This window comes from Stenella coeruleoalba (genome assembly GCF_951394435.1).
Source record: "Stenella coeruleoalba genome assembly, chromosome: 19".
NCBI lineage: Eukaryota > Metazoa > Chordata > Mammalia > Artiodactyla > Delphinidae > Stenella > Stenella coeruleoalba.
The window spans coordinates 44,904,802-44,931,988 of record NC_137165.1 but is presented as its reverse complement, the minus strand read 5'-3'; the positions used below and the strand labels follow the sequence as shown (position 1 = coordinate 44,931,988).

Sequence of the window (27,187 nt, the reverse complement as noted above, 5' to 3'; positions counted from 1 at the left end):
GAAGGAGAAGACCAGCAGTGCATTTTTTGCTTCTCTGGGCGTGGCAGGCGTCCCCAAATAGCAGGGGCTGTGGCCCACATCCTTCAGGGAATGAGGGGGTTCTGGAGGGACTCTGGAACCTGCACACGGAAGTCATTCCAGAAGAGACAGGCTCCTGCCCCACAGCAGGGCTGGGACCAGGAACCCCGCACCCTGTCCCACTGCTGAGGTTCTGGGGTGGCAGCTCCCGTTACTTCCCTTTCCCAACAGGAAGTACCACCGGCCTGGAGCGGCTGGGAGGACGAAATGAGGTCATCCGTGTGAAGCACCAAGAGAAAAAATGACACTGAGGTTGTTTTTGATATAAAATGATTGGGCACTGACACTGTAAAGCGGCACATCGTGCAGCCTGGCCTCGGAACGCGGCCACGGGGGTCTCACTTGCAACACAGGCCACCAGGCACTCTGGGGACCAGGGGGGCTCATGGGGCTAGTCTGGGTTGTCACAAACCACGACAAGGAGTCGACACTTACATAACACAGTAGCCCACCTTCCCCTGTCTTCCTCTACTCTCAAGGGAGCATTCTAGAAGGTGCTCTCTTGTGTTCCATTACACATTTTATATACACTGCACACACACACTGTGCGTGTGCTCCTGCTAAGTCCTATTCCTCCAGCTTATCTGGAAGGCTCCCCTGTCTGAGGCATGCAGTGCTCAGGCTAGCAGGCCAGGTAACAGAGCTTCCGCCCCTCTGGGAAATGAGGGTGAGGCCAGATCAGAGCTTCTCCACCAGGGGTTGTCATGCAGCACCTGGGGAGGCTCTCAAAGAACCTTCTTCCAGATGTGCTTATCTTTTTGAAGTGAGCTAGGGTCTGAGCATATATATAAATTTACCTTTAAAAAAGGTAATATGGGGGCTTCCCTGGTGGCACAGTGGTTAAGAATCCGCCTGCCAATGCAGGGGACACGGGTTTGAGCCCTGGTCCGGGAAGATCCCACATGCCACGGAGCAGCTCAGCCCGTGCGCCACAACTGTTGAGCCCACGTGCCACAACTACTGAAGCCCGCGTGCCTAGAGCCCATGCTCCGCAACAAGAGAAGCCACCGCAATGAGAAGCCCGTGCACTGCAACGAAGAGTAGTCCCTGCTCGCCGCAACTAGAGAAAGCCTGCATACAACAATGAAGACACAACGCAGCCAAAAAAATAAATAAATTTAGTTTTTTTAAAAAAGGTAATGTGTACATAAGATAAAAGAGTACAGAGTGAAAATGGCGTCTCCTGCCCCCACCCACAATTTCTCCCCGCAGAGGCTGCCACCAAAACCTGATTTTCGCCTTTCCTTCCAGTGTCAGGCTCCACATGCATGACTCATTCCCATGTACGCTCCCGCCTTTTACACAGATGGTAACACATGATGCCTACCTTGCTCCAGACTTAACAAGGTATCTGAGGGAGCAGCCAGAGCCGCGACTATGGACCTAGTGCATTTCTCCAGGGACCACAGTTTACTTAACCAGTTCCATACCGACTCTGTCCAGACTTTTGCATAACAGATAATTCCCCAATGAACCTCCATATATAAGCCTTTGCTCGCACAGAAACAGCAAATTCTCAGAAGCAGTGCCAAAGGGCATCTGGTCAGTCTTCTCTCCAGAAGTGGTGATTTTCCACTCCCACCGACAGCACACCCCGGCCAGCCAAGGGTTACCACCCCTCCGGATCTTGGCCATCTCACCCATGTAACAGTGGCATCTTACTGTGGTTTTATCAGCAGTCCCTTAATTGTGGGCCAGGTCAAGCATCTTTTTCCTGTTTAGTAACCCCCCCCCCCCACTTTTTTTTTTCTCCTGTAAACTACTTGCTTTTCTCTTTTCCGAGGCATGGTAAAGCATCTGGGGGCAATTCTGGGGTGTCCTAGGACCCTCTGCCAGTTCTGGATGACCCAAGGTCCCTTGAAGCTCTAACACCGTGGATTCTGGGAGCATCATTAAAAGCCCGAGGGTCCAGGGACTGTCCAGGTTTCAGAGAGCCCAATGGTAAGCAAGAGAAGCCCTCCGCAGCCCAGCAGGGAAAGCTGCGACTTTCGGCCCCGCCTCGGGCCTGAGTCTGAGCCTCTGAAGATAGATGTCCCGGCCTGGGCGTGGCAGCCCTCTCTGCATGGGAGAACGGGCCAGTTTGTCTTTAACTCGTGTTAGGGTGTGATGCCACGAGACACAATGGAGACATTTTGCATCTACTTCCATTGAGAGCTCCTCCTGGGAATCCAGAGCTAGCTCATTCCTGCAACATCTGCCCCCTCCCTCCATTTCAGGTCTGCCATGAAGTCCTCTCCTTCAGCCACTGGGATTTACCCAGCTGTTCTGCTCGGGCCCCACCATCCAACAGTGAAAGGGTACAAGACTCCCGGGGCAGCTCAAGTATCAGCAATGCACTGCGGCATCACTCAGGCTCTGCTAATGGCCATTTTTCATGTGATGTAGCTGGAACGGTTTGTAACTTAGCCTAGATGTACCGGATTAACGGCTATCTCCTCCGCCCTTACACAGAGCTTCTGTTTTATGGGAAGAGCTCAAACGACTGCTGAAAAAATAAATCATTAACACCTGTCTAATTGCCCCCCTCTTTTGTCCAGAGGGTAGTTAGTAAAGTTCAAATTGGTTCCGTTGGACTGTGTTTACAAAGACTCCTAGCATGAGGAGGTACACTTCCTGACAGGCTCAACCAGCTTTCTTGCAAATTCAAAAGCCCCTTTCTTTGGTCCTGGGAATTAGGATTGCCGCATCAAATACAGGATGCCTAGTTCAGTTTTAACTTCAGATAAACAACAAATAATTTTTTGAGTGTGTGTCCCAAATATTGCATGAGACGTGTTTAATTGTATTGGTTTCCCGTGGCTACTGTTAACAAATTATCACAAACTGAGTGGCTTAAAATAAGAGATATTTATTCACTCGTAGGTCTGGAGGCCAGAAGTCCAACCTCAGTGTCACTGGGCTGAAAGCAAGGTGTTGGCAGGGCCATGCTCCCTCCAGAAGCTCTAGGAGGAAATCCTTTGCTTTCTTCTTGTAGCTTCTGGCGGCTGCAGGCATACATGTCACTCTCATCTCCGCCTCCATCATTACATCATCTTCTCTCCCATGTTTTTCATCTCTCTCTGTCTGGCTCTTATAAGACACATGTGATTGCATTTAGGACCCAGATAATACAGGAATCTCATTTCAAGATCCTTAATTTAATCATATCTGCAAAGATCCTTTTCCCAAATAAGGTCATATTCTCAGGTTCTGGAGACTACGATCTGATATCTCAGGGTGGGGGGGCATTATGTAGCCTACTACACTTAAAAAAAAATTGTTCATCTGAAATCCAAATTTAACTAGGCATCCTGTGTCTTTTTTTTTTTTTTTTTTTGCGGTACGCGGGCCTCTCACTGTTGTAGCCTCTCCTGTTGCGGAGCACAGGCTCCGGACACGCAGGCTCAGCGGCCATGGCTCACGGGCCCAGCCGCTCCACGGCATGTGGGATCCTCCCGGACCGGGGCACGAACCCGCGTCCCCTGCATCGGCAGGCGGACTCTCAACCACTGCGCCACCAGGGAAGCCCTCTGTGTCTTAACTTGCTAATTCTGGCAGCCCTACCTGGGCCTGAGCCACTCCTGAAATGGCTGGGATTTAAATGGTTTGCCTGAAAAGAATCTAAAAAAAGAGTGGATATATGCATATGTATAACTGATTCACTTTGCTGAACATCTGCAACGAACACATTGTAAATCAACTCTACTTCAATAAAATAAATTAAAAAAAAACATTTTCTTTGTCCCTGTCGGGGCGGGGGAGGAGGGAGGGAAGCAGTGTACAGCAAAGTGATTCAGTTATGCATACACATATATATCTATTCTTTTTCAGATTCTTTTCCATTATAGGTTATTACAAGATATTGAGTAGAGTTCCCTGTGCTGTACAGTAGGTCCTTGTTGGTTACCTATTTTATACATAGCAGTGTGTATATGTCAATCCCAATCTCCCAATTTATCCCTCCCCCTCCTAACTCTGCATCCAGGTCTGTGTGCAAAGGGGCCCACACCCCTCAGCTCCTGCCCGGAACCACGCAGCTAACCAGGTCTGCGCCCAGCACCAAGTACCACCAGGCACTCCAACTTTCTGTCTGCGGTGTTTTTAAGAATTTTCTTGAAGAAACACTTACTACTCACCCTGAAGGCAATTTATAGGCCGAAATGATCCCTGTGCCCGCCCCCGCCAAAAAACACAAAAAACAAAAATCCCAACAGATCAGAAACTAGGGCAGGATCTCACAGGTGGTGTCTTGGCTTTATAGCCGGTGGTTTTTTTGTTTTTAATTTGGGGGAGAAAGTAGGAGGCAAGAACAGGACTGAGACCAGACTCTTGTTTTAGTTAGATGGAAGGGTGGCTATGGGAAGTGTATTTCAACACCATCAAAGTGCCCAGTGAGGTTGCGGCTTTAAGTAACGTAGTATGTGCAACCTCAACCTCGTGGCTGTCTGTCCCTCTCTTCCCTGATCCCCGTCACTTTTCCTGGTCCTAGAGCGTGAACTGCAGTGGTGTAGACCTGCGGGATATAGAGTGGACTGCTGAGTAAGGAGGACGGGGCAGTACCCAGGGGGCTTGGTGCCGCAGCTTTGGCCCCAACCCCTCCCTCCCTCCCTCCCCTCCCACTGTAACTCCCTCCCTCCCTCTCCTCCCACTGTAACCCGTTTTCCCTAACGGCTGGGGACTTGCTTCGGTGGCCCAGGGAAACCACTCACGTTGAATTAAATTTCTCCCTGCAGACACTGCCTGGGAACCTGAATGTCATCTTCCCTGAGTCTACACCCCAGGGCTCCTCTGGGGCCACATTTTCCAGGCTTTTGGTCCCATGTACCCCTCCATGGAAGTGTGGCAGGTGTGAACATTTTCCATGCTGGCAGAAAAATGAGCTTCACTATTTGGTAAGTGTAGACGCGCCCACGACACTAAATTTGGTTCTGCCGTCACCGCGGACATGAAGCAGCAGCCCAGTTTAGAGGCTAGCTTTCAGTTTAAAATATTTTCCCCGGGCTCGTATTACATATGACCCGATCACCGAGGCCGGAGGGCACGGCTTCTCCGGTCATTAGCACTAAAGACATGTCCGTTGGCATGAAGGGTGGAACCATGCGGGGCTCTGAGGGCATGGAGGCAGCAAGACAAGGTCCTGGACTGAGGCACCATCTGGCTCCCTCCCCAGCTGTGAAATCTCTGAACCTCAGTTTGCTCCTCTGCAAAATGAGGATGGTAATCCCTGCCTCGTAGGGGAGTGAGGGTTAAACGCAGCAATGTTTTTAGGAAAATAAAAGCAACCTGTTACTACCATTATTATCAGCATCTTCATACAGCAAAACTAATATGGACTAACAGTTAAGTTGGTCTGAAGTAAGGCAAAGCAACAATTATAGAATATATTAAAGGAAATGTGACTTCTGTTATTTTAAGTATATAGAACAATTGAACCATGTACTAGGAGGTGGAGAATGTACTTTACTTAAAAGGGTAAAACTCATTTGACATCAGCCTGTCTGATTTATTAGTATCCAGCTTCATGATTCCAGAGTAATTATTTTGAGCTATGTATGTGCTCAGCTCTGTGACTGGGCAAGCTCTGTGACCCAGGGGAGCAGGAAAGCCACACAAGACACAAGCCTTGCCCTCAGAGAACATACAACCTCTTGCACACACAGAAAGGCAAGAGGTAGAACCATTAAGCGTTAACCTCTGCAGTGCTGATGACTGCTGAGAGATGAAACGTGTAGATCTACGGATCTTGTTGAGTGCAGTAGCTGGAGAAGGCTTTCAGAGGAGACAGAGATTAGGGAAGGTCGGCAGAGGGGAAGGAGGAGGGGACATTCTCAGCAAAGGTACCATGGATGAGCTGGGGCAGAAAGAGCATGCTGTTTATGAAGAAGCCAAGAGGCAGGCTGGCCAGCGGTGGGACCGGACCCGTAGGACCAGACAGGGAGGCCAGGCCGAGGCATGCGGACTTGGGCAGGCAGCGAGAGGTGGGATGTGACTCAGCAAGGGACAGAAAAGGCGATCTTGGACTCATGCTTGGATGGGGCAGGGCAGAGGACAGGGCTACTCTGGGAAGAAGAGTTTGGCAATGGTCTGCAAAATGGACTGGATGTCAATTTCGGAACCGAACTTGGGAACAATCCATTATTGTTTCCACAATGATCCAAGGGTGAGGTGATAAGACCTACATTCCTTTTAGTGCTGGTGAGGAAGCACTGGAAAGGGAGGGGCAGGTCCAGGTGACATCTGGGAGGAAGGAAATGATGGTTAAGTCTGTTTCAGGAAAAGCAGGGGGAGCGGGGAGAAGAGTGTAAGACTCCAGGGTTTGCCACATGGGGACTTGAGGATGGCGGGTTCCAGTGACCAAAGCGGACAGGACCATGGTGGAACAAAGACAGCTTTGGGGAGAGCAGGGTAAACAAAGGTTGATGATGTGGGGACACCAGGTACCCAGGACTGATGCTCAAGGCCAGCCACTCAGTAGAACAGCCGGGCTGTTGTCAGGGTGGGGTGACACACAGCCCCTAAAATACTCCCCACTGTCCCCTTGCATGAGAAACCCTCCATTCACAGAGCAAAGGCAAACAGACTGCAGCCCAGCCCCAGCTCAATTCAAGTTCCAAGTGCAAGCGTTCAATTAATGAGTCTTCACTATGCCTCTTGCTGCCAAACAGCCATCAGAATATTATACCATCAAAGTCAACTCCAGACCTTAATCGCTCTTGACCTAAACGATCCCCTGCACATGCTAAACACAGTGGCGGGAAGAGGCTGCCCCGGGCATAATTAGAATATGAGATTCTGCACCAAGTCCCTGCTTGATTAGGAGGAAACTGAAACCCCCTGAGAAAACAGAAAGGCTCCCAGGAAATTAGTTCCCTCTGAAGGTCACAGCATAAGCCCAGGAAGTCCCACTGGCAGGATGGGCTATCATCTGAGGTCACACTAAAGGAACCCCACCCACTGTCCTGCACCTGGCTATCGGCTTCCCCTCCAAAGAAGGGGCAGATAAGATCAGGACAGGCTGGACTGCGGCCATCTGTCTATCCATCCAGGGCTCAGGCCCAGCTGACTGGGTGCGCACTCCTGGGAAGCAGTGTGCACCGTCTGGCTGGCGCTAAAGGAGAGAGGTAGCAGCAGCGGCTATACTGTTCCAGGCTCAGCCCAAGAGAGACTTCAGATCAGGTGCATGACTGTGGCTCCCAGGAGGCGTCCCCCACCCCTGTGGCACTTGTTTTCTGAAAAGCCCAAAGGAATTCTCCTAGATTGTTTCATTTCAGTTCTGTGATTACCCAGTGAGAAGAAAGACCACATTATTGTCCATTTTGAGAAGGAAGATTGAATAATCCCCATTTTACAGATGGAACAATGAAGGTTTAGGAAATCTTTTTTTTTTTTTGGCCGAACCTCATGGCTTGTGGGATCTTAGTTCTCCAAGCAGGGATTGAACCTGGGCCCTTGGCAGTGAAAGTTCGGAGTCCTAACCACTGGTCCACAAGGGAATTCCAGGAAATCTTAATTACTGCCGCAACTGGTAGGTAAACAGGAAGATTGCAATTAAATTCAGGGCTGGGTAAGCCCAAGCAGTGAGTGATAACAGAGGCCCCACAAAATAAGAGGATGGCTAACTTCTGGAATTCAGTCTTGCTGGCAAGATTTATTGTTCAGATCAGGAGATGTTTTAAAAAGATTTTCACTTGGCCCAGATTGTCAACTTATAACATGAATCCTGTCGGTTAAAAAAATTTTTTCCCTGCATTTGCCATGAGACATCAAACATTGGTTCATAATTATTCATAGCACGTTAGTGACACTGAAAGGGATTTATTTCAGTGTATTCAGTCTGTATTAATACTCTGCAGGGAACAGAGTGCAGCCATCACTCACCGTGCTGCTAAGAAAGGAGGGACTTCAGAACTAAAGGGGGAAGAAATGCACCCAGTGGAGAGACACCCAGGAGGCATGTTATCCCCACAAGATTAACCCTGGGGAAAAGATTAAACAGGTTTAAAGAAGGTTCCGGTGAGTCTCTGAATGATCAGTCCTTTATTCAAGCAGGTTTAGGGATGTTCTGCAAATCCTTCGTTTCTAAGCCAGCCTCATGGCGACAGCAGAGGCAGAAGCTGAACTGCTGTGCCATGGAGTGGGGACAGTGTAGAATTTCCCTGTTCTTAGGAAAAAGACAAGACAGAAAATGGATGGCAGAAGAGTTAGCGACTCTTCCAAAAGCTATTCCTGGTGATTCTTGGCAAGTGGCAACTTTGAAAGGGACAGGTTTCATACGAATCAAACCATTATTATCAAGTAATACCAATAACCAAACGAATATTACGTTGCCCCAAAGTAGCAGGTTACATGCAACTATTTTATTTGTATGTAGAACTTCTGCTTGGCTTATCAACATACGTTGACTTAAATTCTGATGCACGACCAGTACCAAAGCTGAAAGCTGTTCCAGTTTTCAGCAAACCCAATATAAAAAGCCCAGACATAAAATAAATAAGGTAGTGAATATTCATGTTTAAATATTAAACCAAAGAGACTCTGTAAATTGTAACCTTCTTTTGGGCACTTAAGCCTTTATTTTTTAATTTTTAAAATTTTCATGAGCTCCAATTTGTCTATGTTTTCTTTTGTTGCCTGTGCCTTTGGTATCATATTTAAGAAATCACTGCCACGTGTAATGACTTGAAGCTTTTATCCTGTATTTTCTTCTAAGAGTTTTATAGTGTTTTTTTTTTTTTTTTGGTTGTGCCACATGGCATGCAGAACTTCCCTGAACAGGGATCAAATGCGTGCCCCCTACGCTGGAAGTGCGGAGTCTCAACCACTGGACCACTAGGGGAGTCCTTAAGCCTTTAGATTATTAATTATCCAATAAGCCTCTTTTTGAGATCATGGGAGAGGGAATGAGGTAACACAGTGGTTTGGTATCACTGTCCAATCAAGAACAACGGAAAATAAGCACCTCTGAAATGATCTGTAAATCAATGGCAGAACTGGATTTGAGCCAGGACAATTCTGTGGACACATAATTTAGAATTCTGGTTCTACTTCCGGAGGAAGGGCTGTCCTTTATCCTGGGTGAGGGGCACAGTTCTAGGATTCCATGAATTGGTCCTTTCTGCCACTTCCTTCTTGGCATTAGGCAGTGGATCACATCACAGGCGATTATGGACTCAGGGGTCTTCTAATATCCTTAATGTCCTGAAGAGGAGGACACAAGGATGAAAGCGCCTCCTGAGGTTCTTTGTAGAACTACAAGCTTAGGTCCCAAGACAACATCACCCAGCCTTCCCGGGAAACCAGAAAACTGGGCGATAGGCTGCAAGGAAAACCAGCAGCTGGGACCAGAGATAATTGATGTCCCTCTTCTCTTTGATGCCTGATTTAGCAGTGAAGCAGACGGGACCAAAGGGAGGCCCATGAATGAAACATCATTATCAATGGCTTCAGATTTAATTCTAACTTGCTGATTTGAAAACGGCTTTTTAATTGTTGGATCTTGATCTAAAACTCCTTCACTAAGGGGAGTTAACATGGTAAAGGGAATTTAAATTTATGTTGAGTTTTATGGGGAGAATTTTGCAATGCCCCCTTTAGTTGGGATTCTAGGTGAATGAACTCCAAGTGCCGTGCTAGTCCTGGAAGACAGGCAAGAGGTGCGGGGAAGACGATGCCCATCATTTACTTAACACAGAAGTCTCCACAGCAGGCCCTCTCCTGCCTGACACCACGTAAGGAGCAGAAATGAAGGAGTGTAAATATTCAAGGCTGGGTCCACCAGGCCTGGTGTCCACAGCCAGGGCCTCCTCCTACCACCGCCAGCCTTCTAGGTCCATCATATTTGTTACGGTAGTCACACAACTTAAATGCAGTGCAAGCTGATGACATGCAAGTGTCAAATGTAAGATGAATTCTGAAAATCATTCACTGACTCTAAGAAAATCAAGCTGAATACTTGGAGAGACTTCATAAAGGTGAGTCAATTTTTAACCATCAAATAGGATGTTAAAGACTGTGAAAAAAATAGTAAAACTCTAGAGAGACTCTGCATTCAGATTATACACCGTGTAAGCCCTCGCTCCAACCAGCTGGAAGTCCTAGACAATGCATTATGGGTGTTGCTTAGGCCAGAAAGACAAGGAATTCCAACCTGCTGACCCAAACACCAAAAGAAGGCCTGGGCCCTACAGCAAAAGATGGAGGAATAAATGCACAAGTATCTGGCTAATTTAAATGTTTAAAATATATATGTATCATTTTTATGATCTTTTAAAAAATATTTATTTTTTGTTGCATTGGGTCTTAGTTGCAGCAGGCAGGCTTCTCTCCAGTTGTGGAGCATGGGCTCCAGCATGTGGGCTCTGTAGTTGTGGCGCATGGGCTCAGTTGCCCCGCGGCATGCGGGATCTTAGTTCCCCAACCAGGGTTCGAACCTGTGTCCCCCGCATTGGAAGGTGGATTCTTAACCGCTGGACCACCAGGGAAGTCCCTTTGATTTTCTGATTTAATGACTTTTTTTAAAGAAACATGTATTATGACTCTCAGTATTCACTCCATGGATAAGAAAGCTTCTTAAACCAGATTTATTAATTCAGATATAACTATGGCTATCGAATGCTTGGCGTTCCCTGGATTCAGAGCACGTTGAGTTTGCTTTATTTAACATTTTTTCTTCTTGACTCTCAGCCGCCACCATGAAGCCTACTTCTGAGTTTACCAAGTTCAGCACTGCTTCATTATTTCATTTGTAGAATCTCTCCTCCATTGTCTTCCATTAGTTGTTACTTTCTCAATCTCATCAGTGCTTTTTATTCAATCAGTAAACTAGTAAGATCTCGGAACCGACCTGCTAAGCCAGGTCGCCAGTCCCAGGCTGGTGGGAGGGAGGGTGGTTCAGCTCAGGCTGGCGTGGACAGTACACAGGCTATTCCTGGCGTGCAGCAGATTTCAGGAAGGAAGAGGGCAGAAGCAGGGACAACAAATGACAAGTCACTCTGCTTGCCTGTGGCAAGAGTTCTGTTGTGTGCAGTTAAACGTGGGTGTGTGTGATTTTCGGGGGCTCCACTAGCACCCAGACGACAGCGCCTGCTTCCAGAAAGAACTGCCTACTTCTATCTTGATCCCTACTCAGTGTAACAATGTATCTGTTCCGACTAACTCCATCACCAAGGTCAGTAGTTTGCGCATTCATCCAATCACAAGGGTCTGCTCACAGGCTGCTGCCCACGAAGCCATTTAATGAGCAATTATTACGTGCTGAGCCCTGGGCCCTGGCCCTTAGCCCTGGGCTAAGCACTACCTCATTTAAACCCCACAGCAACTGTGAGATAGGTACCCCAAGTTACAAACAATAAAAAAACTCTCCAAGAGGCTAAACAACACAGCTTAGGCCCCGCAGTGAGTAGGGGAACTGGGATTTGCACCCAGGAGTTCTGATCCGAGGCCCCACCCTCAACCATTAGGCCAAACCTACTGTGTCTACATGCAGGACACTGCCCTGCACTGGGGAACCCGTCCAGGGAAAACCAGCATCTGCCCTCCAGGCATTCACAAACTTTCCTTGAATAGCTGAGGCACAAAATGCATTTCTTGGGGGTTAATTCTTAGCCTTCCTGATCGAGGCAAGCACAGAAATGTCGACAAAGAAAACACAATCTCAGATAATCCACCTGGAGGTCATCCAAGCTGGCATTTTGTGGAAGCCGATTCCTACACCTACAGAATGTTTCCTAATCAAAGAATCCCCAAAGCTCGAAAACCACCCCGAGCTGGCCTCAAGCTCCCTCCCCACCCTCAGGTGGGGGCCATCTGTGCAAGACAGGAACCTGGCAGAGATGGCAGGAGCATGGCACCCGAGGCAGGGAAAGAGGTCTTGGACAGCAACCCCTTTGGAAAGGGAACAGAAGTGAGTCCGGTGTGTGTGGTGTGTGTCCGATGGCCCACACAGGCGCTTGTGGGAAGCAGCAGAATCGTAGCTGGGTGGAGTGGCAGTGAGTCCTGTGGGTGGAGGATTCCAGGCTGTCCCTCTACACCACAGTATAACGGAATATTTACTGCAGAGCCTGGGCCCCAGGAAGTGAGAAAAGCTCCCAGGCCCACCTTTGCCAAGGGAGACAGATTCTGGCTTGAGGTCCTTCCTATGCCCGCCCAACTCCTCTCACACCCACAGGCTCCGAGCTGGGTCCCAGTGGCAGTTACCAAAGCTTCAGCCTCTGAGGTGCAGAACCTAAGATGCAGAGCTAATGTCCCTAAAACTTCAGTGATTTGATCTTGAGTCTATGTCATGATCCCCCGGTCTTGATTTCCAGACTTCTTTAAGACAGTCAGACCTGGCTGTTCCTTTGTGTGACAGAGCAGTCCTGAAATCCTGGATTTGGGGGAAGAGGTTTAAGGTCCCCAGGATATCTTCCCTGTTTTATAAACAGAGGCACAGAGGTTGAGTAAAATCTCTTGTTCCACGTGTCAAGGCCGAAATTCCGAGCTTTAGGCTGTGCTCCAATCACAGACTCTTACAAAAGTTCACATGCGCGTCAGTGGTTTTGGAATTAGTATATTCCACTGGGTCAATGTTATAGATGGCGCTGTGGTTCCCGCTAGCCCACAAAGGCCTATTGAGCCCACATGTAGCTGAGAAGGGGCAGGGGCTCCTGTCAGACACCCAGCTCCACCACTCACTGGCTGTGTGACCTTTAGTGAGTTACTAAACCTCTCTGTATTTCAGTTTCCCCATACGTAATACGGAGATAATACAAACTGCTACTTAAAGGGGTTGTTGTGAGGATCGAATGAGATCATCTCTGGGGAACACTTAGAACAGTGCCTCCAAGAAGATACTCAACGAATGTAAGATGCCACTAAGATGATGGTGCCAGGGTAACAATGTTTCTATAGCAGGGCTTCTCAACCCTGGCACTTGTGACATTTGGGGCCAGATCATTCAGGCACCCTGGGCTTTGTAGGATGTTCAGCAGCGTCCCTGGCCTCTTTCCACTAGATGCCAGTAGCACCCCTGCCCAGTTGTGAAAACAAAACAAAAAATGTCTCTAGACATTAAAGTGGCCCCAGGGCTTGAGAACCACTGTTTTACAGGAAACCAGCTGAGAGTCCCAGCTGGAACATCGGATTCCTCTCCCTGCTGTAGCCCAGATGGTGAGGCTGGGGTTTTCCCTTCCTCTCACCTGCTGAGGTGGCCCTCCCATGCCAGCTCCAAGTCACTAGTGGAAGCATCTAGACTGGCAAGTTAGGAATGGTCGGGCAGGTGGGTGTTTCTGGGGATGTGGAGGGGTTGGGGGGTCCTCTAAGTGGGATGATGAGAAGTGGGAGGAAGAAGAAGGAGCAGAGGCAAAGGGGGTTTCCCACCTCCATCCCTCTGACCTCCTGCAGGAACAGCACCTGCAGGGCTAAAGGTCGCAGGGCAGGGTCCTCCTCCCCCTGGGGGTGGAGTGTGGTCTCTCCCCTTTCCACTCTGCTGGCCAATGAGGGTGAGGTGAGCAGTGGGGACCAGGCTGTGGGGCCGTAAGCAGCAGGAAGGGAGAAGGCAGGGAAGCAGTGGGGGGGGGGGGAGGGCATGGAGGTGCACCAAGGGGTACAGGCAGCTTTTGGGTGTCATTTTGACACAGAGCAGGGGACAAACTGGACTGGATTTGTCCCCAAAACTTCTTGATGCCATGACCTTGAATAAAGCCCTCCTCCCATTCTGCTTTCTTTCCACCACCTTTTTTAACCTGCATTTTCCCGTTTTATCCATTCATTTGTTAAATGAGCAGGGCCCAAAGACCTATTGTAAGTCTAGCACTGTACTAAGCCCCTAGGGGTGCTTTTATTTATGAGTGATTCTTGATTTCAAGGTGAGAGGAAGGAAGGCAGTAATTAACTAAACAGAAGGCGCAATCTAATTGAAAACTAACGTATGTTCATGAACACAGCTGCGGAGCCACCCAAATCATATACATGCATTTATGTACATAAATGCCGAGGGAAGGGAGAATAAAACAATTCCTTAACATTTTCAACCAATGGGCTTCATGAATTGATGTTAAAAGGGCAGAAGGAAAACTCAGCCTAAACAAAGGGCACCCCAATCCTACCACATCTGCAGGCTGCCACAGCTCTCAAAGGCCATGTGGGTCAAAGGGCATGTTCCACAGAAAGGACACTTTCCCAACTGGAATAAATCTGACCCTTCTTGAATCAAACTGATTGTAAGTTTTCCTCTTGTAATTTGTGGGAATAACCCTTTTCTTTTGTTCCTGTTGGGGGATCTGTGCCTGATATTAGAAACCACTCAAAGACGGGCGTGTGCAGAGGAGGTCGGACAGACACAGACTGTCATTCACCCAAAACCAGCATAACCAACACACACCTCCCGCAAATTGTCCAACGTTGAACGCCAAGAGCCAAGCTAGGTTACTGCAGTAAACACAAGCTGTTACAGAAGCAAATGTTGGTCAAGAAATTGATTAGCTTCAAGAGCCACTCTGAAGCGGGCTCTGGGAGAAGCATGTTATTAATTTATTTAGGGGAAGGTCTGGAGATGGAGGAATGGATAAGCAATTCTTATGTGGTAAACATAAGCAGCATCATAAAACACAAAAAATACCTTAATTAATTATGGTAGGAAAGGCATTCATTTCTCTTTCTGTCGTAGGATCGGTCAGTTGGAGGGACGGGGATCAGATAAAACTCAAAGCTGTCCTGTTGAGCCTGAGCGCGCGGTGGCCCAGAGGAGCAGGCTGGCATTCGCTGTCCCAGGTCCCACCATCCATCCCAACCCGGACCAGCCGGAGACTCGCGCATGGAGTTATGGGTCCGGACCGCCTGACGCCAAGCGGGGTCTCCCGGGACTTAAAACAGCCCCCACCTGCTGGAGATTCGGTGACAGGAGTCGATGGGAAACCCAGGAAACCCAGGCGCGGCGGCTGGCCCCAGCTTCAGCGTCGGAGCGTAGGCGCAAACGGGGCATCTCTCGCGTTCCCGGGTAGGAAGCCGTGTAATTAAAGCGCGCCCAGAGCCAGGGATGGAATTTCCCGATACGCGTACGAAGGACCGTCCCCAGCCCCCCGGGATTCCTCCGTGAACAGCCCCCCAACCCCGGCCTTGCCGACCAGAGAGCCCTTACCAAACCGCCAACACATTTCCAAAGAGTAAAATCGCGGATGCCGTACTGCGCTTTGTTCCCGGCACTGAGCTAAACGCGCTTGCCTCTGCCTCGCTCCTTTTCCCCCAACCGACAGGAGATGACCTCTCTGCCCCCGGTCCATCCCGAGCAGCGGCGGCCGCGGGCTCCCCGTTCCCAGGGCCGCTCTAAGACCCTCGCTCTCTCTGGTACCAGAATCTCCTGTCCAGCTCTATTGTGGGGAGGGGCGGGGAAGATGCTCGAATTGATCCTTGAACCTCTCCAACCCACCCGTGCCGAGCCCAGCTCTGCAGGGAGGCTCTGATCCTGAAGCCAAGAGAAGGTTCGGCTTGGCCCCGGGCAGCCTCTCGACGCCCCGCCGAGTCATTCCCGAATATTCAGATCAACCTGCGCGGCTCGAGAGGACGATTTGGCCCCTAAAATGCTCATCCCTCTCAAAACTGCGCCCCCGCACCAGTTTCCAGCGATAGAATTAACCAGAAAGCCGGCCAGGCTCCGGCTAATGGAAGGAGGGCGAGGCTCGGATTTGTTCGCCGGGGTCCGTACCCGCCTCTCTAGCCCTCCCTCCCCACCCCCGCCTCCTGGTTTCAAGGCGGCGGCGAACTCGGGATCTTAAGTGAAAATCCCGCACAGTTCTAAAATAATATTCGGCTATAATAATAAAAACACATGAGAGACGCCTATCTGGGTGGCTGCGGCCGCCGGAGTCCAATTAGGAACAGGCACGGGTTCAGGGTTGGGGGTGCGGGTCTCCCTCCAGCGTCCTCCAGGAGCCAGAAGGGGCGGCCCTGCTTGTCCCAGGGTTCTCCATCTCTGCTGGGAAGGGGCGGGGCACGCCCCAAGGGCCCGGGGAGCGTGTGGTCTCCATGACAACCTCCCCTCGGCGCTCCCCATCCCAGTCCTCCCGATAAAAATGGGTGTGGCCCGCAGCACCCGAGGAAACCTCACGGCCCCTCCTCACAATCTCCTGCCTGGCGAAGCAACAGGGCTTGAAGCGAAGCGGGGCCCCGCCTGCGAGCTCCCACCGGGAGTCACTGGTGCTGTTTGGTGGGCAGCCTGGTGGGGCATGGCCCCCGGGACGTTCCGGGTGTGGGGAGGGGCATCGATCCTTCGCGGCGACCCGCAAGGCGCTCGGAGACCTCGAACCCCACCCCTTCAGCCCCGCGGATGCTTTCTGGCGCGTGGCCCGGCTCTGGGAGGGGGCTGCGCGGGGTGACGCCCTTTCCATGCGTGCCCCGAGGCTAACTCGAGTTTCTCGACCCCGGCGAGCTCTGAGAGCTAACAAAGGGCTCGGAAATGAGGGGCAAAAAGCGGGAGGAGGGGTGGGAACCTTGGTTAAACACCCTCGTAGAATAAAAGCCAAAAACCAGTGCTGGCAACGCAGATCACGTAGCCCTACAAACAAAGCATCGGGCCCCCGAGGAAGATTCCGGGTGAACGACCCCGGTGCTCAAGACCGCAGCAGCAAAATGCCAAGACTTCAGCGCTAATTGCGCTCCCCCCTTTAATGACAGTCCCCGCCCTGTCCTCCTAAGCCCAGCCACCCGGCTTGGCATGGTACTGTAAAGACGTGACACACCGCAAAAAGATGGCACCTCGCGTTCGGAGGGGAAAAAAGCAGGGGTGGAAGTGGGAGGAGGCAAAGCCTTCCCTCCCCCTCCTCGCCCACCCAGGTCCACACCCACTGCCGCAGTGAGGGGCGAGCACTGCGCGCCAGCCCCTCGCCTCCGGCAGGGAGCGCACAAGCCGGACGCCCGGCGCGGAGCGCAGAGAATGGGGCCCGCCCCGAAATGCACCTGCAGCCCTTGAGCGGGTTGGTGCCGGGCTGCGGCTGTGCGCGCCCTCGAGCCGGGATCGGCAGCTGCCGAATCCTTCCACATCGCAAGGCCAGGTGACCCCTGCCTTTTCGAGCCTCCACCTTGGGATCCGCGCGCTGTCTTCTCTCGGGCACGGCGCTGCTTGCGTCTCGGTGCCAGGAGCGCGCAGGGGGAAGGGCGACTAAAGTGACAGCGCCGAGACCCCTCCCCATTTCTCCGATTCCACTCCCAGCCCTCAAATGTCCCCAGCGGGTTTCTGAAGGAGGAAATCGAGGAGAGGGTGGGCCACCGCCTTAAACCAAGGGCAGCGAAAGCCCCACTGGAATCGCTGCCGGGGAGGGGCTGGCAGGCAGTCATCTTTTCTAGAACCCGATCAATACCTTCCTTAGAGCTGATGGCAAACCGAGGCAGAGAAATTGGATTACAGGTTCGGTTTCGGGGGTCGTCACCGGACTCCCCTCCACCCCCCGACACACACACAGTCATACGCCCATTGCGGCAAAAGGCGGTGTTCGAGAGTGCATAGCAGCCCCCTCCCCCAGATCACCGCCATCCGCGCCCCACCCTGTGGGCACAACATCTGACGGGTCCGCGAGAAGCGGGTCGTGTAGACAACCCCCCCTCAGGACACACACACGAGCGCGCGCGCGCGCGCGTGCATCCCTTGCATGGGTCCCTTTCCAAGTCGCCCCAATCCAGGCGCCGGAGCGCTGAGGGCGCAAGGAGGGGCCGCCGCCTTTGCCCCCGACCAATGCCCACCTCATGAAACCCATCTCTGAGGCGAGGGGAGGCGGCATGGGGTTGCAGGAGGGAGGACGGGGAGGCCAATTTCGGAGCCTCGCACTTACCTGATAGTCGACAGAGGGCGAGGACAGTAGAGGGAAGCAGAGGAGAAAGTGGCTGTGGTGTCGGTGGCAGAAGGTGGGCGGCGGCGGCGGCGCTGCTGCTGGTGTCTGAGCTGGTGGGTGGTGGAGACTGCGAGCGCGCGCACGAGCGAAGAGGGCGCGCTCCCGAGACCGGCGGGCAGCGCAGGCGCGAGCAGCGGGAGCACGAGCCTCCCGAGGGGAGGGGCGGGCCGTAAGGCCTCCGCGGGCGTGTTCTCCTCCGGCCACCAGTAGGCGCGCGCGAGAGCTCCAAGGATCGGCCCATCCTAGCCTCTCGGCTCTCTCCTCTCTGAGCTTCCCTTCCCGGGTCTCGCCTCCCTCCCACGACTTGGGCCGCGGCGCTGACCGCAATGCGCATGCGCACTCTGGCCCGTCTCCTGCTAGGGGAGCCTTTGTCTTGTCTGAGGGGTCTTCTCCCTTGGGAGGGAGGCTTGGATGCTCTCTGGGTCGAGAAGAGGCTGGGTGCTCCGCCCCCAGGTCCGCTGCCCCTTTTTTTCTCTGTCGTCCTGGGGTGATGTCCTGTCTGGGAGAGGTTCTGGGCGGGTTTCCACATGGCCAGCCCTCCAGTCCGTCCACCCTGGACCTCAAACCTCCCTCGGGCTTGCCCTCCTTATCGCTGGCACCCTGACCCTCCCCTGAATTTCCCGAAATGATTCCCCTTGTTGGAGATCAGTTCCCCGGATCTGCTTCCTTTCAATCTGTCCACCTTTTCTGTTACCGATCAAGGTGAATTCTTTCCTTAGCAGATATGCTGAAAACAGGCTGACTCAGTTGTAATACGGTAGTGCAAGGTTTTGGGGGGTTTTGGTTTTTTGTTTTAACAAGGAGCATTCGAATCTATTATTCATCTGTGACCCAAGAATAAAATCTTAAATTAGATGAAGATTCAAATGGCACTTATCACATTACAGAGCATTTTCACATATACAGTTATTTTTACCTTGTTTGTGAAACACTGTTAAACTGTAAACAGCTTGAGATCTGAATTTCTAAATGCTGCTGGAGATTCTCACCTGGATAACACGGCCTCAGACTGAAACTGACCAGGGGCTTTCATTCTCTCAGTCAGCCAACATCTAGGTTTTGTCCTTAGCTTTGTCTCCCCAACATCTAATTTAAGCCCTGGCAGTGGGAGGTTTTAAGTGTATGAGGGCTTGGAGACAGCCATCTTGTCCTAAGATGGGAATTTGTATTAAAGCTTTAATTTGCATAGCTCATATATTTTTTCAAAGCAGTATTGTATGTTACAGATTAATACAAAAAGCAGGTAATTAAAGATGCTTTATTCACAGGGGGTTAATTAATGTATTATCGGGAGCACTGAGTGGATGATGGAGATGGGGGCCAATTTCTTAAGCTCTGAGTCTCTAGAATTGACCTTTTGTTGTTCCAACTGCCACCATCCTAAAGACCCTTATTTGGTTCTCAATATGTAGTGACCTTACTGGTGTCCCTTCTCTGTTTCTTTCTATATCAGCTCATCCTGCCTAAAGGCTTCTAATTTCTTCCTAAGTGAAATTAAACTCCTTAGCCTTAAACTTCTCTTCATCTGCACCTCCCCCCCCCCCGCCGCACCGCCCCCCCCCCCCCCCCCAGCCCCCAGCCTATCATCTGAGCCTCTGTCCTTTCCAGTTTTCTCTCTCATCTACTCTATGGCCAACTGAGCTTGTTTGACTGGAACTCTTGTTCTACTCTGGGGTTTTCCTTTGCCTGCAAAGTCCTTGCTCTTTCTTCACCAATATCCTACCTAACTTTCGAAACCTAGCTCAAATTTTACCAAAACCTCCCCTAATCATTCCAACTGGAAGGCATATTTACAACCAGGCAGAGTATTTGGACAGCTGAAGTGTATTTGTTCCGCCTAATTGTCTGCTAGGCAAGGTGCTTTGATGAGACACCTACAGTCCTCTCTCAAAGCCAACGTAGGGGAGTATCAATATAATACAGCTAGATTAGAAAGTGAGTATTAACATTACAGACAAATGCTTTACTATGCAAAGGGAACCATATCCAGATTCCCCTAAATGTCAGTTCCCCTGATGCATTTGAAATGTAAGTTGATTTACAGGCAAATTTGTAAACACCTCAATTATATAAAAGGAGGCAGATCCATGCCTTAGTTTCTCTGGACTTACCTCTTGCTAATTATCGCTTAGGCCCAAATTTCCCTTTCTGTCTTTATATTTCCTGAATGCCTCTTACCCACCTCTCCTTCCCTCCATTATCCTGCTGAGAACATTGCCCCTTGTCTAGGTTTTCTGGATTCCAGCAAGAAGCAGGACGAACTGCAGACAAGGGTTTCAGTTACACATGACTCAGCAGTGTAGCTCTATTGTCAAAAAAGCGAAGGTCATCCTGGGGCCCAGAAATAGGGACAAGGCATAACAGATCCATGAGATCAGCCTCTCCTTATATTTGGCTTTGCCCAGACACTCTGGATCTGCCTGCTTAGGGGAGTGTCAGGTAATTTGGGGCGTTTTCAAAGGGGAGCCCCAAATACAGAACTTGAAATCAACTTAAATATTAACTTTCACTTAAACTGTACCATCACTGGCAAAATCCCACTCTATGGAAGATGTAGTCAGAATTCTAAAAGTGGGATGTAATGTACAACATGATGACTAAATCCTAAAAGTTCTCCTTACAAGGAAAAAAAATTTTTGTAACTATATGAGGTGATGGATGTTAACTGAACTTATTGTTGTAGCTATTTCACAATATATATCTGTCAAGCCATTATGATGTACACCTTAAACTTATACAGTGCTATATGTCAATTATATCTTAATAAAACTGAAAAAAGTAAGAATTCTAAAAGTTACCAAAATATTGAGACCTGAGTCGCATCTCATGAGCTATAGTCTGGCGTTTGTACTTTATTTTCTACAAGCTGTTCTTTTTTTTTAAAGCATTTTTTAAAACTTTATTTTATTTATTTATTTGTGGCTGAGTTGGGTCTTCATTGCTGCGCACAGACTTCGGCGAGCAGGGCTTCTCTTGTTGCGGAGCGCAGGCTCTAGGTGCGTGGGCTCAGTAGTTGTGGCTCCCGGGCTTAGTTGCTCCACAGCATATGGGATCTTCCCGGACCAGGGCTCAAACCCATGTCCCCTGCATTGGCAGGTGGATTCTTAACCACTACACCACCAGGGAAGCCCACAAGCTGTTCTTTATTCAGAGTAAATATCATTATCATTTCTTTTTCTATGTAATACCAAGTTCTAAGTACTATTACTGACTGTTATTAGTGTCCTGATTTTTTTTTAATCAGAGAAGGAGGTTGTTTATCCTTTCAACAAACTGTATGGGGCGAAAACAATGATAACCAAGACTGTAAGTTGCTCTCAGTATAGTGATTTGCACTTATTGATTAATAAGTGATTTATTTATTAATTGATATTGATCTTACACATTCAGGGTTAGCTCATCTGGAAAGGTTGCATATGATCCCACTATATGACATCCTGGAAAAGGCAAAATCATGGAGACAGTAAAAAGGTCAGTAGTTGCTCAGGGGTTAAGGGGGAAGAGGTGGGGCGAAGAGGGAGTTTTAGGGCAAAATTATTCTGTATGATGCTCTAATGGTAGATACACGTTGTTATATTGTTATACGTTTGTCAAAACTCAGAATGCACAGCAGCAAGAGTAAACTCTAAACTGTGGACTTTGGGTGCTAATGATGTGTCCGTGCAGGTTCATGGATTGTAACAAAGTTACCACTCTGACGCAGGATGTGGATCCTGGGTGAGGCTGTGCCTGGGAGCGGGCAAGAGGTGTGTGGAAACTGCATCTGTATTTTCTACTCAGTTTTGCTTGAGCCTAAAACTACTCTAAAAATAAAATCCACCTTTTACAAATTCAAACAAAATTGGGGAAATGCAAAAAAAACCCTCTGGCGTTAGGTACCACCCAGGCAGTTCGTGGCATGCCTTCCTTAAAAATAAAATTCTAAGCATCGTAGTGATACTTTTTTGGTCAAGGAAAGTCCCCATGCAGTCAGTGGGACAGCTCCAAGTTGAGACTCTGAGGGAACTGTGTTGTATAACTATTTTTTTCCTATATAAGAGACTACCTATACTTTTAAATATTAAATAAAACCTCTCAGTCCCATGTCTAGCATTTCACATAAATAATTGCCCCAGAGGGTCCCTGGGATTTAGCAGCTTAAGGAACTTATTTATCACTGTTCTGGAAAATTCTGAAGCACCGACTACCGAGACTGTTCTCGTAACACGTTGTTGGGCAAAGCCTGCTGCGTTTCTGTCAGCAAGTGGCAGCTCAAGACCCATGATTTCTTGACGCTCCTGCACAGGCGAATACAGACAGTGTGGATGCTGACAGCTGACAGAGCAGAGAGCCCTCTGGGGCTCTGAGGCACTTTGCTTTGCTCCAGTCGGAAATGAGTCTGCTAGTTCAGTAGTCTGGCTTCCCTAGCATCAGGCCATGAGCTGTAAGTCACCCTCTGACAGGCTGTCCTTCTAGAATGACGCAGGATGGTCTGTTTTAAACACTGCTTCAGTGTAAGATAGCTTTCCATGAGTCCCAGATCTTTAGTCTTCTTTCAAAAATTGAAATCTAGTTGACGTACAATATTATGTTAGTTTCAGGGGTACCACATAGTGATTTGCCATTTGCATATGTTATGAAATGATCACCATGATAGAAGTCTTATAACCCTCTGTCCCCATACAGAGTCATGACAATACTATAGACCATATTCCTTATGCTGTATAGTACATCCTCATGGCTTATTTACTTTATAACTGGAGGTTTGTACCTCTTAATCCCCTTCACCTATTTCGCCAACCTCACTCCCCTCCCCTATGACAATCACCCACGTTTTCTCCGTATCTGAATCTGTTTTTGGTTTATGTTTGTTTGTTTTGTTTTTGAGATTCCACATACAAGTGAGATCATCCAGTATTTGTCTTTCTCTGTCTGACTTATTTCATTCAGCTTAATGCCCTCTAGATTCATGTATGTTGTCGCATATAGCAAGATTTTCTTTAAATTTTTATGGATGAGTAATATTCCTATATATATATATATTACATCTTCTTTATCCATTCATCTATCAATGGACACTTAGGTTGCTTCCATATCTTGGCTATTGTAAATAATGCTGCAGTGAACATTGGTGTGCATGTATCTTTTCAAATTAGCATTTGTGTTTTCTTCTGGTAAATACGCAGAAGTGAAATTGTCCAATCATATGGCAGTTCTATTTTTAATTTTTCAAGGAACCTCCATACTGTTTTGCATAGTGGCTGCACCAATTTACATCCCCACCAACAGTGCACAAATGTCCCCAGATCTTTTGTCTTAAATTCATAGATACCTCTAAACTCACTTGGATTCTAGGAGAAATCAAAATATTTTACTGAATACAGTGGTCATTGGCAGTACCGAGAATTTAGGGGTTCATATTTACGTTTTTGAAATACAGATAATCCTCATTGTTCACGACTCCATATCTGTGAATTTGCCCACTCCCTAAATGTATTTGTACCTCCCCAAATCAATACTTGTGGCACTTTTGTGGTCATTTGTGGATATGTGCAGGGGGCCAAAAATGTGATTGGTCCAACTTCGCACGTTCCCAGCCGAGGTCTAGCAAGGCATTACTCTCTTCTGCCTTCAGCTCTCACCCTGTAAGCAAGTGTCCTTTCCTCCATCTATTTAGTGCCACGCTTTGCCATGCTTTCTTTAGTTTTGTGGGTTTTGCTGGTGATTTCGCTTTTATTTTTTATGGTTTAAAAATCTGTCCTTTATTTTATTTATTTATTTGGCCACACCACATGGCTTGCAGGATCTTAGTTCCCCGACCAGAGATTGAACCCGCGCCCTCGGCAGTGAAAGCGCGGGGTCCTAACCACTGGACCGCTGGGGAATTCCCTGATTTTGCTGTTTAAAATGGCTCTAATGTTTCTAAGCACAAGAAGGCTGTGATGTGCCTCATGGAGAAAACATGTGCATTAGGGAAGCATCATGCAGGCACGAGTTACGGGGCTGTTGGCTGTGAGCTCAATGTTAATAAACCAACACCATATATTCAATAAGGTGGTTTGAAGCAGCCACACACTGCCTTGGCTTGGCAAATGCAGCCTGGGTCCTCGCTGAGCCCTACCATCCAATCACACTGTATTCTTTACCGGTCATTGAATCACCAAACTCTCTCTTGCTTTCAAACCTTTCATAAGCCTAGATCATTCTCTCATCTCTGCCTGAACAGCTCCTATCTGTCCTTTAAGACTTAGCTCCGACACCCCCTCCTCAGAAGGCCTCCCCTGAGACCTGCCTTTTATGGCCGGGTGTTACCCGGGAGGCCCACTTACCACACTGGGAGGCGGGGGATCGCTTGGGTACCTGTCTATCCCATCTGAGTATGACGCCCTGGAAGGCCTGAACTGTATTTTATTCACCTTACTGCATAACACAGTACTTGACACACAGTAGGTGCTTCATAAACAGCTGATGAGAGGACTGTAGACTGGATGGATAAAAGAAGAACTGGGTGAAACATTTCTGAGAAACAGGTGCAGGCTGTGGGATACAGCAGAGCCTGAGAGCTCAGCTTATTGGTGTTGATGTGGCTAGAAAAAAACAGAACAGGTACAAACCTAAGACAAAAAATATGCATAAACCCTCTTTAGGGAACCTGGAGTGGGCCATTCAGCTCGTCTCTCCCAGCTTCCAAAAGGTCCTGAATCACTGTTTAGACAGAACAGCCTTTTATTAAATACCTCTCACTCCCATTCAACTTCACTGTAAAGCTTGATTGGATTCTGAGATGGACCGGGAGGAAATGTGGATGGCAAGGAGCAAGGGGGCATCTCTTTCTTTTCTCCTCTTGCCCCTGTCTTTTTTTTTTTGCTGTACGTGGGCCTCTCACTGCTGTGGCCTCTCCCGTTACGGAGCACAGGCTCCGGACGCGCAGGCTCAGCGGCCATGGCTCACGGGCCCAGCCGCTCCGCGGCATGTGGGATCTTCCCGGACCGGGGCACGAACCCGCGTCCCCTGCATCGGCAGGCGGACTCTCAACCACTGCGCCACCAGGGAAGCCCTCGCCCCTGTCTTTTGATTACAGCTGAACAAGAATCAAGAGGCCAGTAAAAGACCAGCAAATCTAATAATCCTGTGATTATGATTTTTTAAAGCTCACAGGCAGATTCAAGCTGAATTGAAATTGTTCAATTTCTCTTGCCATTAGCAAGGAAACAGCTGAGTCACACACACATGCACACACACACACACACACACACACACAAAATTCCCTCCCATTTTTGGTACATTGCTCTTTTCTCTGTGTACTTTGCATGCTATTTATCTCAACTTCTCCAAAAACCGTTCAGCAGCCCCTGCCTCCTCTTCTTATTCCTTGGATCGCAGATGACGTTTTAGTGCAGAGTCAGCGCTGGAACTGCCTTCTGGTGGTTTCAGGACCTCCGCTGCCTCTCCCCTCTCCTCCTGTTTGCCCAGCCACCCCACTGGCTGTCAGCCCTCCACGTTCTTTGGTCCCTTTATCAGCCCCCTCCTGTCACATGAACTGTGTCACCGTGCAGCTGAAATCCTCACTCCACTGTTTCTTTGGGGAGAGGGTGAGGCTATGACTGGAGAAGTATTAGAATGAAAAACTCCAGCACCCCAGCCCTAGAGCCTTAGAAAGCTCTGAATGGATTTTAGAAGTCGTCCTGTTCGAGCCTCTCATCTTACAGATAGGGAAGCATAGGCCCAAAGAGGGAAGCGCTGAGTGATTAATGGCAGAGCTGGGTTTAAAATCAGGCCCTCCATTTCCCGGTCCAGGGTTTGCTCCTCTGCAGCACACCTGGAATGGTACTCTCTGCAAACTTGAAAATTTTATTAAAACAGGGTCTCTACTGGGGGAGATTTTGCCTCCAGGGACATTGGACACCGTCTGGAGACATTTTTGGTTGCCCTCACTACTGGGAAGGAGTGCTAACAAGTGTTTGGAGACTCAAGGCCACTTGTAAGCACTTATCAGAAGTGGGATCTGGTCACCACCCCATGCGGGGCCCAGCTGCAGCCCATCTAATGGATGTCCATGTGGCTTCAGCGATGGGAACCACAACCTCCCAGCTAATCCAACATGCAGTGGCCGAACTCAAGGCAGACTTTTGCTTGTTTTGGTTTGGGGATTTATTTTTGTTTTGTGTTTTCAGAATGTGAATTTTGCATTACTCTAATACAGGGCTTCTCAACCATGGCAACCGTGGGACAATCAACTTGTCCCATGATCCTAGGTGGGTTCAGGAGTGAGGTGTGAGACCCGGACTCAGATTTATGTGCCTGGAAGAACTCTAGACAACAAGTTTTGTCGTGGGGCCTGTCCTGTGCATTGTGGGACATGTAGCAGCACCCCTGGCCTCTACCTGGTAGATATCAGTAGCACCTCTACGACTTTTTTCCTCCATGGAAGAACACATCAATTTTTTTTTAATTGAAATATAAGAGGGAGGAGATATGGGGATATATGTATATGCATAGCTGATTCACTTTGTTATAAAGCAGAAACTAACACACCATTGTGAAGCAATGGTACTCCAATAAAGATGTTTAAAAAAAAGAAATATAACTCATGTACCATAAAATTAGGTGAACATTTTCTATGACTTTGGTTGTCTTTATTCCTTAGTTCCACCCAGGCCTTGCTCATAATTGGTACTTAAATGTTTGACCAGTTGATTCGGCACTGGGCTCTCCTTAGAGAGGCTTTTCCCTGGACACGGTACCGAGGTGGGGTTCTTGTGAGTGGTGTGTGTATATGCTGAGGTCTGGTGAGCACACAGGGCAATGGACTTAACTGATGTGCAGGGTCACGTGACTAGTTCAGACCAATGAGTTGTGATGGGTGTCACTTCCAGGCTGGCGCATTTGACTGCTTGCGTGAGTCCCTCCGGAGTTCTCTCCGTCCACTGAGGTAAGCGGAAGCACAGGTAAGATGGAGCCCCCTTCAGGTAGGGCCCCTGAGTGATTACCATAAACTGCAAGCTCCCTCCTGATCCTCATGGGACATGTAACATGAGAGGAAAGTAAACTTCTGTCAAACCATTGAGATTCGGGTATCCTTTGTTATTGCACCACAATCTAGATTATTCTGACTGTTACAAGGGCATACACAGAAATCAACCCATATTCAAAGAAACCATCCCATTCACACCAGCCAGTGGAGTCCATTCAAATGCCAAGATAATCTGGGGTTAAAAAAAAAAGTTCATGAAGTTAATTAACAAACATTTTATTGAGTTAAAAACACCAGCAAAGCTAAAAAAAGAAACGGC

The 27,187-nt window shown here is 49.0% G+C and overlaps 1 protein-coding gene across 5 annotated transcripts in view; it reads right to left on the bottom strand.

Moving 5' to 3' along the window:
* Window positions 1–17,988, bottom strand: part of MAPT (microtubule associated protein tau) — a 101,937-nt gene extending 83,949 nt beyond the window's left edge. For all 5 annotated transcript variants that reach the window (XM_079905834.1, XM_079905835.1, XM_079905837.1 and 2 more), the window contains exon 1: window positions 17,856–17,988. The gene's annotated coding sequence lies outside the window, so the exon portion shown is untranslated. The remainder of the gene's footprint in view (window positions 1–17,855) is intronic.
* Window positions 17,989–27,187: the final 9,199 nt, after the last annotated feature.